This window comes from Protopterus annectens, chromosome 2.part2 (assembly GCF_019279795.1).
Source record: "Protopterus annectens isolate FY-2018-M chromosome 2.part2, PAN1.0, whole genome shotgun sequence".
NCBI classification, from domain to species: Eukaryota; Metazoa; Chordata; order Ceratodontiformes; family Protopteridae; genus Protopterus; species Protopterus annectens.
In genome coordinates, this window is record NC_056730.1 from 2,846,845 (window position 1) to 2,861,195 (window position 14,351).

Below are 14,351 nucleotides of genomic sequence, written 5' to 3' on the forward strand. Positions count from 1 at the left end.
AATACATCAGTGGTAGAGTGCTTTCTGGTAAGGTCAGACCACAAAATAGTATAATTTGAAGTAAAAATAAAACCCAGAACCCCAGTTAACCCTGGTATATTCAGGATTTACTCTAAGCCTAACATTCTACTCTTAAGTGATAACCTGGAAAAATTTCAAGCCCCCATAAATCCAGAGAACATTGCTGCCTACACAGAACTGTTCACAGAAACCCTATACAATCATGCTAATAGCTGCATAGAGGCAGCCGTACCTAAATAAAAAAACAAGCCACCCTTGTGGAATTAAAAACTCAATAGGCTGTATAACAGAAGGGTGAAAATCATGGCTAATATTAGGATGTGCAGTACCCAGCAGGATAACAACGCTCTCACCAAACTAAACAAAAAACTCAGAGGAAAATAAAGTCTACCCTAGCCAAATCTGAGGTAAGTTTAGCCTCCCAGGCCAAGGACAACCACAAGCCATTCTTTAGATATGTCTGCAACCTCAAGGGCAATACACAATTGTGTGCAGAGCTCATTGTAAATGGAGCCACGTATACTGATCCAGAAGATATAGCAAACATACTGGCTGACAAATTTAGCTACAACATTACCCCTTTCTCCCTCTCTCAACCTCCCATAAGAAATACCATCAAATATAATTTACCTGCTGTCACTAGGGAACAGGTCTTTAATGCTCTCTCTAAGGTGAAGAACACTGCCTCAGTGGGCCAAGACAATATTCCAGGATGCCTTCTAAAAAGCATGAGACATGACCTATTACGCCCTCTGGAATTGCTATTTAACTGCAGCCTCCAAATAGGTTTCATGTCTCATAAATGGAGAACAGCAACAGTCATCCATCTGGACAAAGGTGGACCATCTATAGACCCTGGAACTACAGACCCATAAGTTTCACTAGTGTCATATGCAAAGCCATGGAAAGCATAATTACTGAAATTATCAGTAATGACATATAAAATCTCCAGACACTGGACCTAACCCAATCTGGTTTCATCAAGAGCAGGTCATGCCTACTCAATCTGGTGGACTTCTTTGAGAAGGTCACCAAAGCAACTGATGAGCGAAAAATGATTCACACTGCCTACCTTGACCTGGCCAAGACATTTGGCACAATTTCCAACTTAAGAATTGTTGATAAACTCAAAAGACTAGGTACAAACTCTTATGCCACCCAGTGGAAAGCCAGCTGGCTCACAGATAGGACCCAGGTAGTTAAAATTGGGGAGTCCACTCTTACAAAGAGGCCAACAGTCACAAGAGGAGTTAGACTGCTCCTTTTTTGGTATTTACTTTTCTGAAGTCAAGGCCAATGTCAATGGTCTCAGGCTGGCTAAATTCACATATGATCGCAAATTAGGAGCTGTTATCGAATCACCCACTGACACAAATGTTCTCCAGGAAGGGCTGACACAGACAAACAACTGTTGTCTGAGCCATGGACTAAAGTTAAATGAAAAAAAATGCATAACAGTATTATGTGGAAATTCATCCATCCCTGGTAACTATCATATTGACAGCACACACCTAAGGTTTGACACAGTAGTAAGGGACTTGGGGACACACATAGAAAGTAATCTAGCCTTTGACTATCACATGTCCACAGTAGAAAGGAAATCATTCTATGTTGTACCATTTATAAACAAAGGTATAGCATTTAGATCCAAGGAAGTCATTGTTCCACTATATTTGTCATTCAGCAGACCTATCATTGAGTACAATGCCCCCTTTGGTATGCACCTAACCAGGCATATACAACAGTTAGAATATCCACAGAGGTTCCTCACTAAAATAACACAGGGTGTAAATAACAACATTGAGAGGATTTCTGTCTATACACACTGAGCAGAGAGGAGGAGGGGCATTGACTTCAACTCTGATCTGAGATATATAAGTATCCTGTTTTTTGTATTATTTATACTGATTATTGTTTCTAGCAATTTATATATAGCACTTTTTATTGCCTGCTGCATAGTTTTTAGTGCATTTTATTGCTATTAACTAATCTGCATGGGTAACTGATTTGTTTGCAGTTAAAAGCATTCTGTAGAGCCTCTTTGCTCCTTTATCTGTTTAAAAACTTTCATTTTGTGGCTTTCTGTGTTTACTGTCTAAAGAGTGTAGGCTAATAGCTTTAGTATTGGTCCCCACCGTTCCTCCCTGTTTGTGTCTTGTTGTTATACTTGGTGGCTTTGCAGTTGCCTGCCCCTACTGTAAATTTGATCTGGGACACTCCTCCCAGTCTAGTGTCATTAGCTCATTCTACCTAATACAGGGTGAACATCTGAGAAGGCCTTCTGTTTCTCCTTTTTCCCTTTCAAAAAAAAAAAATTGCCTGAATCTCCTTGTGTTCTGACTGTGCTTCTCAAACATTTTGGAAATATCGAGTATATTTTAGAGCATTTATTATAACTGTAATTGCCTTCATATTGCTACAACTCAAGTGCTCTAGGTTGCACTGCATCTGAATTGTTTGTGTGTTTTAGCTGCTTTTCTGTATATATAGACTTCTCTGTATATGTAGACTAGCTACTTATTCTGCTGTATTACTGCCTCTTAAATTGTTTTTCAGTTGTGCACTTGCCTTGCTTCATTTAAAAAGTTTTAAATTGCTAATTTTGTAGAGTTTTAATTGCATTTACTGTTTAGGACTACACACTCGTGTGTTAGCCTTTTCTGTGTTTATTTAATGTATTATTGCTTTGTTTAGCCTGTTTTAACAAAAAAAAAATATCTTGTTTGCTCGTTTCCCACCTTTCCTAGCCAGTCCATATCCCAGGCTTTGCTTGTCTCAGGACCTTCTTTTCTGTGTTCAAAGCTATCCAGACCTTGCTGTGGTAGAAGGAAGTCCTATTGCTTACCAGTGGGAGTGGTGAGCATTGTACTGCCTGTCTGACACTAGAGGAGTGGTTTCCAGCTCTAAAATTGTAAATTTATTAGACTTTTTGGACTGATTTCTATCCCTTTCAAATTTCTGGCTTAAAAACACATGTGTTTGCACATTTTTTGCATCATGCAGCACTGCGAGGCTACAGTTAAACTACTCCAGGAGCCAGAAAGTCTGCTCTTAAAATTTTCTCTTAGAACTAGCTGGTTTCTCAGTAGTAGCACTAAAATCTGAACCCCTGTGACTAGCACTTGCTCTAAAACCTGCTGGAAAGCACAAGGAAGCCTGAAACTGATACAAGCACTCAACTCTCCTTGTCAATAAGGAGAAATTAATCGTAGGCACTAAACAGCCTATAATTGCAAAGTACCTTGCAAAGGTAAGAGAAAACAGCTCTTAGACTTTACAAAAAAGCACCTAAACAGGCATGTCCAAGGGTCAGCTTCTGGTGATTCCTCCTGTCCACCTGGTAAACCTGGGCATACTGGGGCAATGCAGCAACTGCCTCATGTACACAGACAATCCTCTCCTCCTTCCACCCAACACTACAACCTGCAAGAGATGCACTTACATAGCCGAACTGGAAGCAAAGCTCTCTCCAGCCAAGATTGTGCTAGACAATCAAGAGGAGAAGGTTAACACCTGCACTACACCTCAAGCAACTCATAGCCCTTCAAACCCCAGACCATCAACATAGCAACACTAAACCCACATATGCAGAGGCCCTTAACATTAACATGCCCAAGCAACAAGGACCTCCGAAGCTGAAATGCAAACAAACAGCAGTCACAACCAAAGTGACATATAGCTCACAACACCAGTGTGCCACCCAACAACAGCCCCAAAGGCAAGACAATGTACTCAACACTTTAGCCATAGGAGACTCTATTGTCAGGCACACTGATGTCCCATGCACCAGGCTGAACAAGGAGAAAATTACAGTCAGCTGCCTGTCGGGTGCTAGGATCCGCCACATAACGCATGCACTCAAGTCACTCCACAACAAGTACAAATATGACTCTGTCATTGTCCATGCTGGAGAGAATGACTTGAGACGTACCTCCCTGGACTACATGAAAAGAGACATGGAAGAGCTCTTGGATCATGTGGCCCAGACAGGTATGACCCTAGCTCTGAGTAGCATCCTGCCTTCACCCAAAATGATACCACAGTATAAGGACAAAATGATTGAATTCAACAATTGGCTAAGCTTCAGGTGTCATTCAAAGAAGTTCCAGTATCTGACTGCCTGGGAAGACATGATCGACAAACAATGATGCTTTGCCAGAGATGGTCTGCACACGTCACCCCTGGGATTCAGGTTACTGGCTAAAGCTCTTGCCACCCCTATAGTGCCTTTTTTAGGCAAGGTTCAAAGGATAAAACCACCACCATAACAGATACAAGTATGCAAAATCTGAAGGTAATGCTACTCAATGCTAGAAGTCTAAACCTCAAAATGCACTCTCTCGAGGCACTCCTAACAATGGAGAACATCGATATCTGTACAGTAACTGAGACATGGTTCAAGGCTGCAGAGAGCACCCCTGCAATACCAGGCTACAACTCTTACCACACTTTTCGGCCACAAAATCAAGACCGAAACACTAAAGGTGGAAGAGTGTCCATATTCACCAAGGATATTCACACCTCCAGGCTAGTTGCCCAACACAATGCATCTGAAATTCTCCAGGTGCAACTAACACTAGGTAAGACTGAAATACAAAGTGTAACTTGGTACAGATCCCCCATATGCCCCAAGATACTCACTACACCTTTCTAAGCATACTGGAAAATATTAAGATACAACCAAACAGCCTAATACTGGATGATTTCAACTAGCCTGCCATTAACTGGGAAAACTACTTGGGTACCAACTCCTTTTTCCAACGGTTCATGGAATTCATAAATTCCAACTCCCTATATCAACTAATCCATTGTCCCACCAGGGGCTCCAATATCCTAGACCTGGTCATTAAAAACATGGGAGATAGATGCCCCATACCAGTGATCACCCCCTCATTGGTCAGGTCTGACCATAAGCAAATCACCCTTGACATCCACATCCCACCCCCACCCCCCAGTAAGGAAAAATCCTTAACAAAATTCTTCAAAGCCAACTTCATGCTACTGAAGTCAGAAGTGACAAACTTCATGACACCCACGCAGACAGGATCTGAAAGTTCGACTGCAGAATTCTACACTAAGGCACTGTATGAGCACATCCACTTGTGCATGAATTGTGCCATCCCAAATAGAACCAAGATGCTCTTCTCCAAAAAAAGGAAACCAATCTGGTGGTCTCCTGCTATAAACAAACTATACAACAGAAGGAAGAAACTGTTTCAGAAAAGAGGAAAAGCACAGGATGCAAAATACTCCCTCACCAGCCTCAGTAAGAAGCTGAGATCCCTCATAAAATCCTCAAAAGCTAGTTATGAAAATAAAATTGCCAAAGATTCCAAAGACAACCACAAGGCATTCTATAGTTATGTCAAGAATCTAAATGGCAATGCTCAGATCTGCTCTGAGCTACAACAGAATGGCATTAAATATACTGATACCAAGGATATTGCCAATATCCTGGCAGATCAATTTAGTGCCAACTTCACCCCATTCTCACCCCCTAAAGGGCCCATCTCAATACCAAAAGATTGCCAAATTCCGGTAATAATGGCCACAAAGGTAGAAACCGCACTGTCCAAAGCTAAGAATACAGCATCCATGGGACCAGATGACATCCCAGGCTGTGTACTACATGAACTACAAAATGAACTGGCACCTCACCTAAGTGTTGTGTTTAATCATAGCCTCACCTCAGGCTTCGTGCCCACAGAGTGGCACACAGCTACAGTTATCCCACTCCACAAGGGGGGATCCACCTTGGATCCCAGTAACTACCGTCCCATCAGTCTGACAAGCCTAATCTGCAAGGGCATGAACGCATTATCATGGAACTTATAAACAAAGACATTGGCAACCTTCATACACTGGGCCCCACCCAGTTTGGGTTTGTAAAGGGCCGATCTTGTCTCCTGAATCTGATCGACTTCTTTGAATCAGTCTCCAGAGCTGTGGGCAAGGGTAAGGTGGTCCACACAGCCTATCTGGACCTTGCCAAGGCCTTTGACACCATCCCTCACTCTGGAATCATAGATAAACTTGCTAAGCTGGGCATAAATCCCTACATCACTCGATGGGTTGCCAACTGGCTTACTGACAGAACCCAGACTGTAAAAGTAGCTGACTCCAAACCCAGCTCGAGACAAGTGACAAGTGGAGTACCTCAGGGTTCAGTCCTGGGACCACTCTTGTTTGGCATCTACTTCTCTGAAGAACAGGCCAACACTAAGGGACTCTGGCTAGCAGAGTTTGCAGATGACTGCAAACTGGGAGCCATTATTGAATCCCCAAATGATGTGGATATTCTACAAAAGGGCCTTACAGAAACAGATGCCTGGTGCCAGAGCCATGGGCTCAAACTTAATGCCAAGAAATGTATAGTTATCCCCTTTGGAAAAAAACATGCACCCATGAATTACCACATAGGTGGCAGTACACTAAACATCGAAAGTGTGATGAGAGACTTAGGGACACAGGTGGACAGTGGTCTCACTTTCGATAACCACATCGCCACAACAGTCAGGGAATCCTTCTATGTGACACACCTCATCACTAAGGGCTTTTCATCCAGAAAAAAGGAGGTCATTGTCCCACTGTACTCATCCCTCATTAGAGCCATTATAGAGTATAATGCTCCATTTGGTATGTACCTCACAAGACATCTGCAACAGCTGGAAAGGCCACAGAAATACCTCACTAAAAGAATCACAGGCCTAAAGCAGATGCCACATGCTGACTGTTTAAAACAAGTCTGGCTATACTCTGTGGCATATCATCTTTTCAAGGGCGATCTCTGCTTAACATACAAGGCCATGTCAAACGCTGAGCTGTTGGACATGCTCCACTTAAAGAAATCCCAATCCCTCAGAGCCACACGCTCCAGGGATCTAAATCTTGTCATCACAATGAACAAAACTTACTGGAGGGATAGGTTCCTGACCCAGAGACTCCCCATACTCTGGAATAGACTGCACATACATGTCAAGCAGAGTGCCTCCTTGGCCTTCTTCAAAAGGAACCTTGATGATTGGAAGGGAGATATGAAATTCACCCCGGGGATCATGTCAGTCGCCTTGCTAGACAAGGGTCAAGAGAAGTAAATATTGTGGGAAGAAATATCCAGGGAATTGTTATGGCTAAGCTTGTATAGGCCCTAGGGCCGATAGCCTACTACCAAGCTATGAACCTATGAACCTATCTCCTATACAGAGTGCCTCATGTCCCTATTCCTGTATGCTGTCTCGTACAGGCTATTGAGGGAGATCTATGCTTATCATACATGGCATTATCAGACTCCACTCTGCTGGATCTTTTGAATATCCTCAAGGTCCGCTCTGAACATAAGCTAATTACCCTAGATATCCACATCCTGCCCCCACCCCCATTAAGGAAACCATGGTAAAAAATTTCTCCAAAGCCAACTTCATGCTTCTTAAGACAGAAGTGGTGAACTTCATTACACCCATGCAGATGGACAATGCAGTTATGACTACTGAATCCTACACAATTGCACTTTATAAGCACTTACATGAGTGTATGGATCGTGCCATCCCAAATAGAACCAAGATGCTATCCTCCAAAAAAAGGAAGCCAATCTGGTGGTCCCCTGCTATAAACAAACTGTACAACAGAAGGAAGAAACTGTTGCAAAAGAGAGTAAAATCCCATGAGTGGACCTCCCTCGTCAGCCTCAGTAAGAAGCTGCAATCCCTGATAAAATCCTCCAAAGCTAGTTACGAAAACAAAATCACCACTAATTCTAAAGGCAACCACAAAGCATTCTATAGCTATGTCAAGAATCTCAATGGCAACACTCAGATCTGCTCTGAGTTACAGCACAATGGCACTAAATATACAGACCCAACTGATATTGCCAACATCCTGGCAGATAGGTTCAGTGCTAACTTTACCCCCCCTCACCCCCTAAAGAGCCCATCTCTCTACCAGAAGAATGCAAAGCTCCTGTAATCATGGCTGCACAGGTAAAAACCACACTCTCCAAAGCCAAGAACACAGCATCCATGGGACCAGACAACATCCCAGGCTGCGTTCTTCATGAACTACAGAACGAACTGGCACCCCACCTAAGTACCATGTTCAATCATAACCCCACCTCAGGCTTTGTGCCTGCTGAATGGCGCACAGTGATGGTTTTCCCACTCCACAAGGGGGGAGCCACCATGGACCCCGGGAACTACCGCCCCATTAGCCTGACGAGCCTGGTCTGCAAGGCCATAGAAAGTATCATCAACGAACTTATAAACAAAGACATTGGTAATCTCCAAACTCTAGACCCCACCCATTTCGAGTTTGTAAAAGGCAGATCATGTCTCTTAAACCTGATAGACTTCTTTGAAGCAGTCACCAAAGCTGTAGACAAGGGTAAGGTGGTTCACACAGCCTATCTAGATCTTGCCAAGGCTTTCAATACCATTCCCCCACTCTGGAATTATAGATAAACTCACTAAACTAGGTATAAATTCTTATGTCACAAAATGGGTTGCCAACTGGCTCACTGACAGAACCCACACTGTGAAAGTAGCAGACTCCAAATCCGACTTCAGACCAGTGACAAGTGGAGTACCACAGGGTTCAGTCCTGGGTCCTCTCCTGTTTGATATCTACTTCTCTGAAGTACAGGCTAACACAGACGTTCTTTGGCTAACAAAGTTCGCAGATGACTGCAAACTAGGAGCCATAATCGAAACTCCTAATGATGTGGACATCCTACAAAAGGGCCTCACTGAGACAGATGCTTGGTGTCAAAGCAATGGCCTCAAGCTCAATGCCAAAAAGTGCATTGTCATCCCTTTTGGTAAAAACTCTGTACCCATGAACTACAACATAGGCGATAGTATACTTAACACTGAAAGTGTGATAAGAGACCTTGGGACACAGGTGGACAGTAGTCTCTCCTTTGATAATCACATTGCCGCAGTAGTCAGAAAATCCTTCTACATGGCACACCTCATCACAAAAGGTTTCTCATCCAGAAAAAAAATAGATCATTGTTCCCCTCTACTCATCACTCATTAGACCCATTATAGAGTACAATGCCCCTGTTGGTATGTACCTCACAACACATCTACAACAACTGAAAAGGCCGCAGAAATACCTCACAAAGAGGATTACCGGCCTCAAACAGATGCCCTACGCAGACTGTCTCAAAAAACTCCAGCTTTACTCTGTTGCATATCGCCTACTCAGAGGTGATCTCTGCCTAACATACAAAGCTATGTCAAACCCAGAGCTGTTGGACATGCTCCACTTAAAGAAATCAGAGTCCCTCCAAGCTACACGCTCTAGGTACCTAAACCTTGTCACCACAATAAACAGAACATTCCGGAAGGATAGAGTCCTGTCCCAGAGACTTCCCATACTCTGGAATAAACTAGCTATCTATATCAAACAAAGCTCCTCATTAGCACTCTTCAAGAAAAATCTTTATGATTGGATGGGAAATAAGGAAATTCACCCCGGGGATCACCTCTGTGGCTCTGCTCGACAGTGGCACAGGAAAATAATTTTCTTGGGTGGCAAAAGCCAGGGTACCTTTTTGTCTGGGCTTGTATAGGCCCCAGGGCCGATAGCCTAGTACCTACCTATGAACCTATGAACCTATGAACCAGAATTACCCATTCTAAGGACTTAAACCTTGCCTGTGATGTAAATAGGACCTGCTGGAGAGACAGGGATGTATCTCAGAGACTATAACTTCTCTGAAACAGGCTCCCCATCCATGTGAAGCAGAGTTCCTCCCTATGCAATTCAAGTGTAACTTTGACAACTGGATAGGGAAAAAAGAAATTCATCCCTGGTTTGGAACCTATGCCTCTAATAGACACAGGTAGCCTGCAAATGGTTTATATCCCAGGCTGCTACTTGTAAATGTTTCATCTCCCAAGCCACTATTTACACTTATCAAGGGTACCACATTTTTTCAGAGAGTTGGGTTGCATGGCTAGGCTGGAAAAGGTTGCTGTAGTCATCAGCCTAGTACACACCTATGAACCTATTTACCACTACCTCAATGACAAGCAACATGTTTTCTCTCCAAAATATAGCAGTCAGACTGCAGTCTTTGGTCGTACCTCAGATATACAGAGAAACTGTGAACATGTCCTATTTTTTCTAAATCTTGCAAAAGCTTTGGAAACTAATAGCTATAACATTCTACTTAACAAATTGGATGACTATAGTCTTTTGTCTGAAGTTATTCGATGGTACCAGAACTATCTAAGAGAATTTTTATATAACTGGGCAAAATAAGTATTCCTCTTCAGGAACTATTAGCATTGTAGTCCCACAAAGATCTGGATTAGAACTCCTCTTCTCTCCTCTCCTTCTCTGCTCTCCTCTCCTGTTCTCTTCTCTTCTCTTCTCTTCTCTTCTCTTCATAACAAAGGAATGCCTCATCTTAATATGTCTGCATGCTACTGCTATACCATTTACATCTGCTCGCAACTCTAGCCATCAGCTTACGAATACTTTAAAAATTGACATCTCTCAGTTGTGGAATTGGCTTAACCCCTAAAAATCTCTCCATCAGTATAACAAAATCTACAGTAATCATCTTAACTATTGCTGAAAAGATGGCCAACATTACCACTCCTACTATTTCTGATTCTTGTGGAAATTTAATCCCGTTCACCAGTCAACAAAATACCTTGGTGTTTTAATAAATGACACATCAAAACCATACTAAATCAAACAGAAGCATACCTTCATCTTAAGATGGCCAACAGATTTTCTAGTCTACATATCCCAGAAATTCATCAAGCCATTGCCATCAATGTATTACTTGCACAACATGATTGCATCCAACCTATAATTGCCCTTTTACCTGGTCAAACCACGGCACCACTTCAGACCATGAAGATTTATTCATCTGGCCAGCTATACCAAGCACCACTGCTCCATTATTTCCCAAGTGTAAGGTCTTCTAGTCCTAGCTAGGACTTCCATCCTGCTCTATACCTTTACCTTTAAACTTTCTCATAATAGACTCTGCCCTCCTTTGGTCCAAAAAATAATAGTGCACGAGTCTTCCTTTTCTCTGTGTGGTAACATTGCCACCGAATCTAAAGTTTTCTGCCAGCCTTATGGAATAGGCTTCACCTTCAGATTCAAGGAAAAAAATGAAATAATTCCTTAGTAAAGAACATAAATGCTCCTGTTATAGGCACACCAGGTAGTTATGATTACCTTTACTTTACTGTATCTCAGCTCACAGCTGTTAGTACAGAGGATTAAGGCTATGAGCTGCTTAGGATCTGCTTCCTGTGACCCAGGGTTTGATTACCTCAGCCTTTGACTGCCTACCATGTGACCTGGAAAAATTCACTTATCCTGTGGCCCAGGGTTTGATTACCTTAGCCCTTGTCTGTCTACTGTGTGACTTTGAGAAATTCACTTAACCAGATATTTCTTTGGAGAACGTGGGCTAGGCTTCTCAGTGGTCTACTAGACTGCATGCCTATTAACTAACCATGGACTATTACTTTCTGCTCTTACTTTAAGTAATTTCTTTTTGACTTAATTGTGCCACTTAAATTTGGAATAATGTAATAATTTACATGTTTCTGTATGTTCCATGCTTTGTATGTTTTACTCACAAATGTTATATTTCTGTGCATATGTTGTGTGCTCTTATAGGTCTTACTACAGGCCACAATACTGGTTATCAAACTTCAAGTACAATAAATAAATAAATAAATAAATACATACATACATACATTCATACATAAATACATACATACATACGTACTTAAATAAATAAATAAAAGTCTTAGAGCTTTGGTGAAAATGACTTGCACTCATGTAAATATTGCAGAAAACAGCTGCCGTTATGGACTGTGTTGTGTAATTGAAATGTAATGCTGTTACCTGCAATAATTTTAATAACAGGATGTACAAAGTAACATACTATATTGCAATAAATAACCTGAACCTTGAAGCCTGTATATTATAGTCTGTTTTGTTCTAAATCACAGCCAAGATTCTGCATCTACAGTATTCCAGAGTAGATGTTGTTAATGTTCCAGTACTGATGGCAGCATGCGGGATGGGGTGGGGGGTGGTGGGGTGTTGCTGCACTTCTGATTTGGATGTGACAATAAACAAATGCCTCCACTGCTTGGGGTGGTAGCAGCTCCAATGGATGCAGATGATGCCATGGCAGTTACTATAAAAAGTATGAGGGTAGTTCCATTGAAATATACCAAATGATTCAACTAAGTTTATTTATCGGTGAATTCATAAAGGTTACCACCAGGTATACATGAGGTATACACCTCAAGATAAAATTTCTGAATACATAGACAGCAAAAACACTGTAGTAGGGCAGTATATCAATTCTTTGTGGTAATTTTTAGGAATTCCCACCTTAGCTTGTTACCACATCAGATATTTAAAAAAAATGAAAGGATAATCACATTGCTTTACTACATTATATCACTTGAGATCTCACACCCCTTCCTATCAATTACATTTATATCATTCAGTGTCTTGTTCTACAGAGATTTCCACTTATCATTGCAAATACCACTTTGGTTCTGCCCTAAAAATGGACTATGCCTGATGAGGCTAACCCAAAAGCAAAAGTGAAACATCCAGCATAAAGCGGAACAGCCACTATCAACTTTATGAATATTTGCTAGGAGTTTATGTCCAAGTGTGTTTTTTATGGACAACAGGAGAAAAATAATTTTATTATTTTATTATTAGAGATATGGCTGCACAATAACCATCTGTCTCTGAATCCCAATAAAAGCAAGCTCATAATTTTTACTCCAAAGAAAACTTCTCCCATCAACAATTATCAGTTTAACATACTCTTCCTGAACCACACAAACATTGAATTGGTTTCCCACACCAAACTGCAGGGAGTCATAATTGATGAAAACATAAAATTTGACCTGCACATACAAAATAACATCAGTAAGACTCACAAAAACTAGGCTTTATTTACATACACAAACATTTCCTTTCTCTCACTACAAAACAAGTACTCCCTTCCACATATCTACTTCCTTCTCGTCTATGGTACCCTTTCTTCACTCAGAACTAAATTAGAAATATGATATAACAAAATGGTTAAATATGCAAAAAAAAACCCGCAATTCCACCCACCACTGCACACCCCTAAAGGCACTAAAGTGGCTTGAATTCCCTCACTGACTCATCTATCTCCAAGTAACTATCGCACACAAAATAGTTAGAAAACCTTAGAATTGCCCTGCCCTAAATTCCTTATTTTTCCATTATAATCCTAATAGGTCATTAAGATCAGAAAACCAAAACTTACTGCAAATTCATAAACCCAAGCTACCTGCTGGTCAACTGCTATACTCCTGGGCAATAACTAAAACCTGGAACGGCCTTCCCCTAGCTATTCACACAACACAAAACACTTTTATATTCAAAACATCTCTTCGTAATCACCTCCACTCTACCTGGATCTGTAATTGTACTCAGCTTCCTCCTTCTATAACTTAGTGTCTCCATTTCCCTCCTAAACATTCAGTCTGTTTTCACCTCAGGTTTGCTTCCTTACTGTACACTCTCTCTTTTTACACTTTACTATTAGTAACCTTCTCATCAGTCCTATATTTCTAGTACATCCTTTCTCTCACCCTTGCACACCTACACTAACACCTTTTTCCTTCACCTTGCTTCTCATTTCTCCACCCCTAATTCCTCCTTCTCTGCCCCTATTTCCTCTTATCCCTTCTCACTCCTATAACTTGGCTGCCACAACTAGTCTCTTAAGGTACTAGAATCTTAGAACGGCCACTGTGTTATGTTTGCTGTAATATGTCTTGCTAATTAATTTAATATAGTGTTTACACACTCAACTATGTCAACTGTACTTGAATCACTTTGTAATAATGCTATCATGTGTGCTTTTATATACATAAATGTGTTACTTTGTAGTGCTTTTACTACTTAAATTTTTTACTTATTTCCTTCTTTGAAAATTTGTGTACATACGCATATTTGTTTCACTGTACTAAGGCTCTTATCAGAATAAGTCAGTTGATAATAAATGATTTTGTTGCCCTGTTTTTATTGTGCAACTGAAAGTTCAAGATTGTGGTACTACAAACCAAGAGGGGATGTAGTTTATATCAAAGGTAACTGCTCCACTCACAGTACCAGATAAGCAGTCCATTAGCTTCATAGTAAATGTTCCATGCTGTTCGTATTAAGAAAGTTCCATACTCTGTTTTTTTCTTTGCTTCTTTGGAAGGTTTGCTTTTTTACTGCCATTAGTTCAAAGGGGAAACATCTTTTCTATCAGAAACTGTCTTCCTCAGTCCCTGTCTTCATTTATT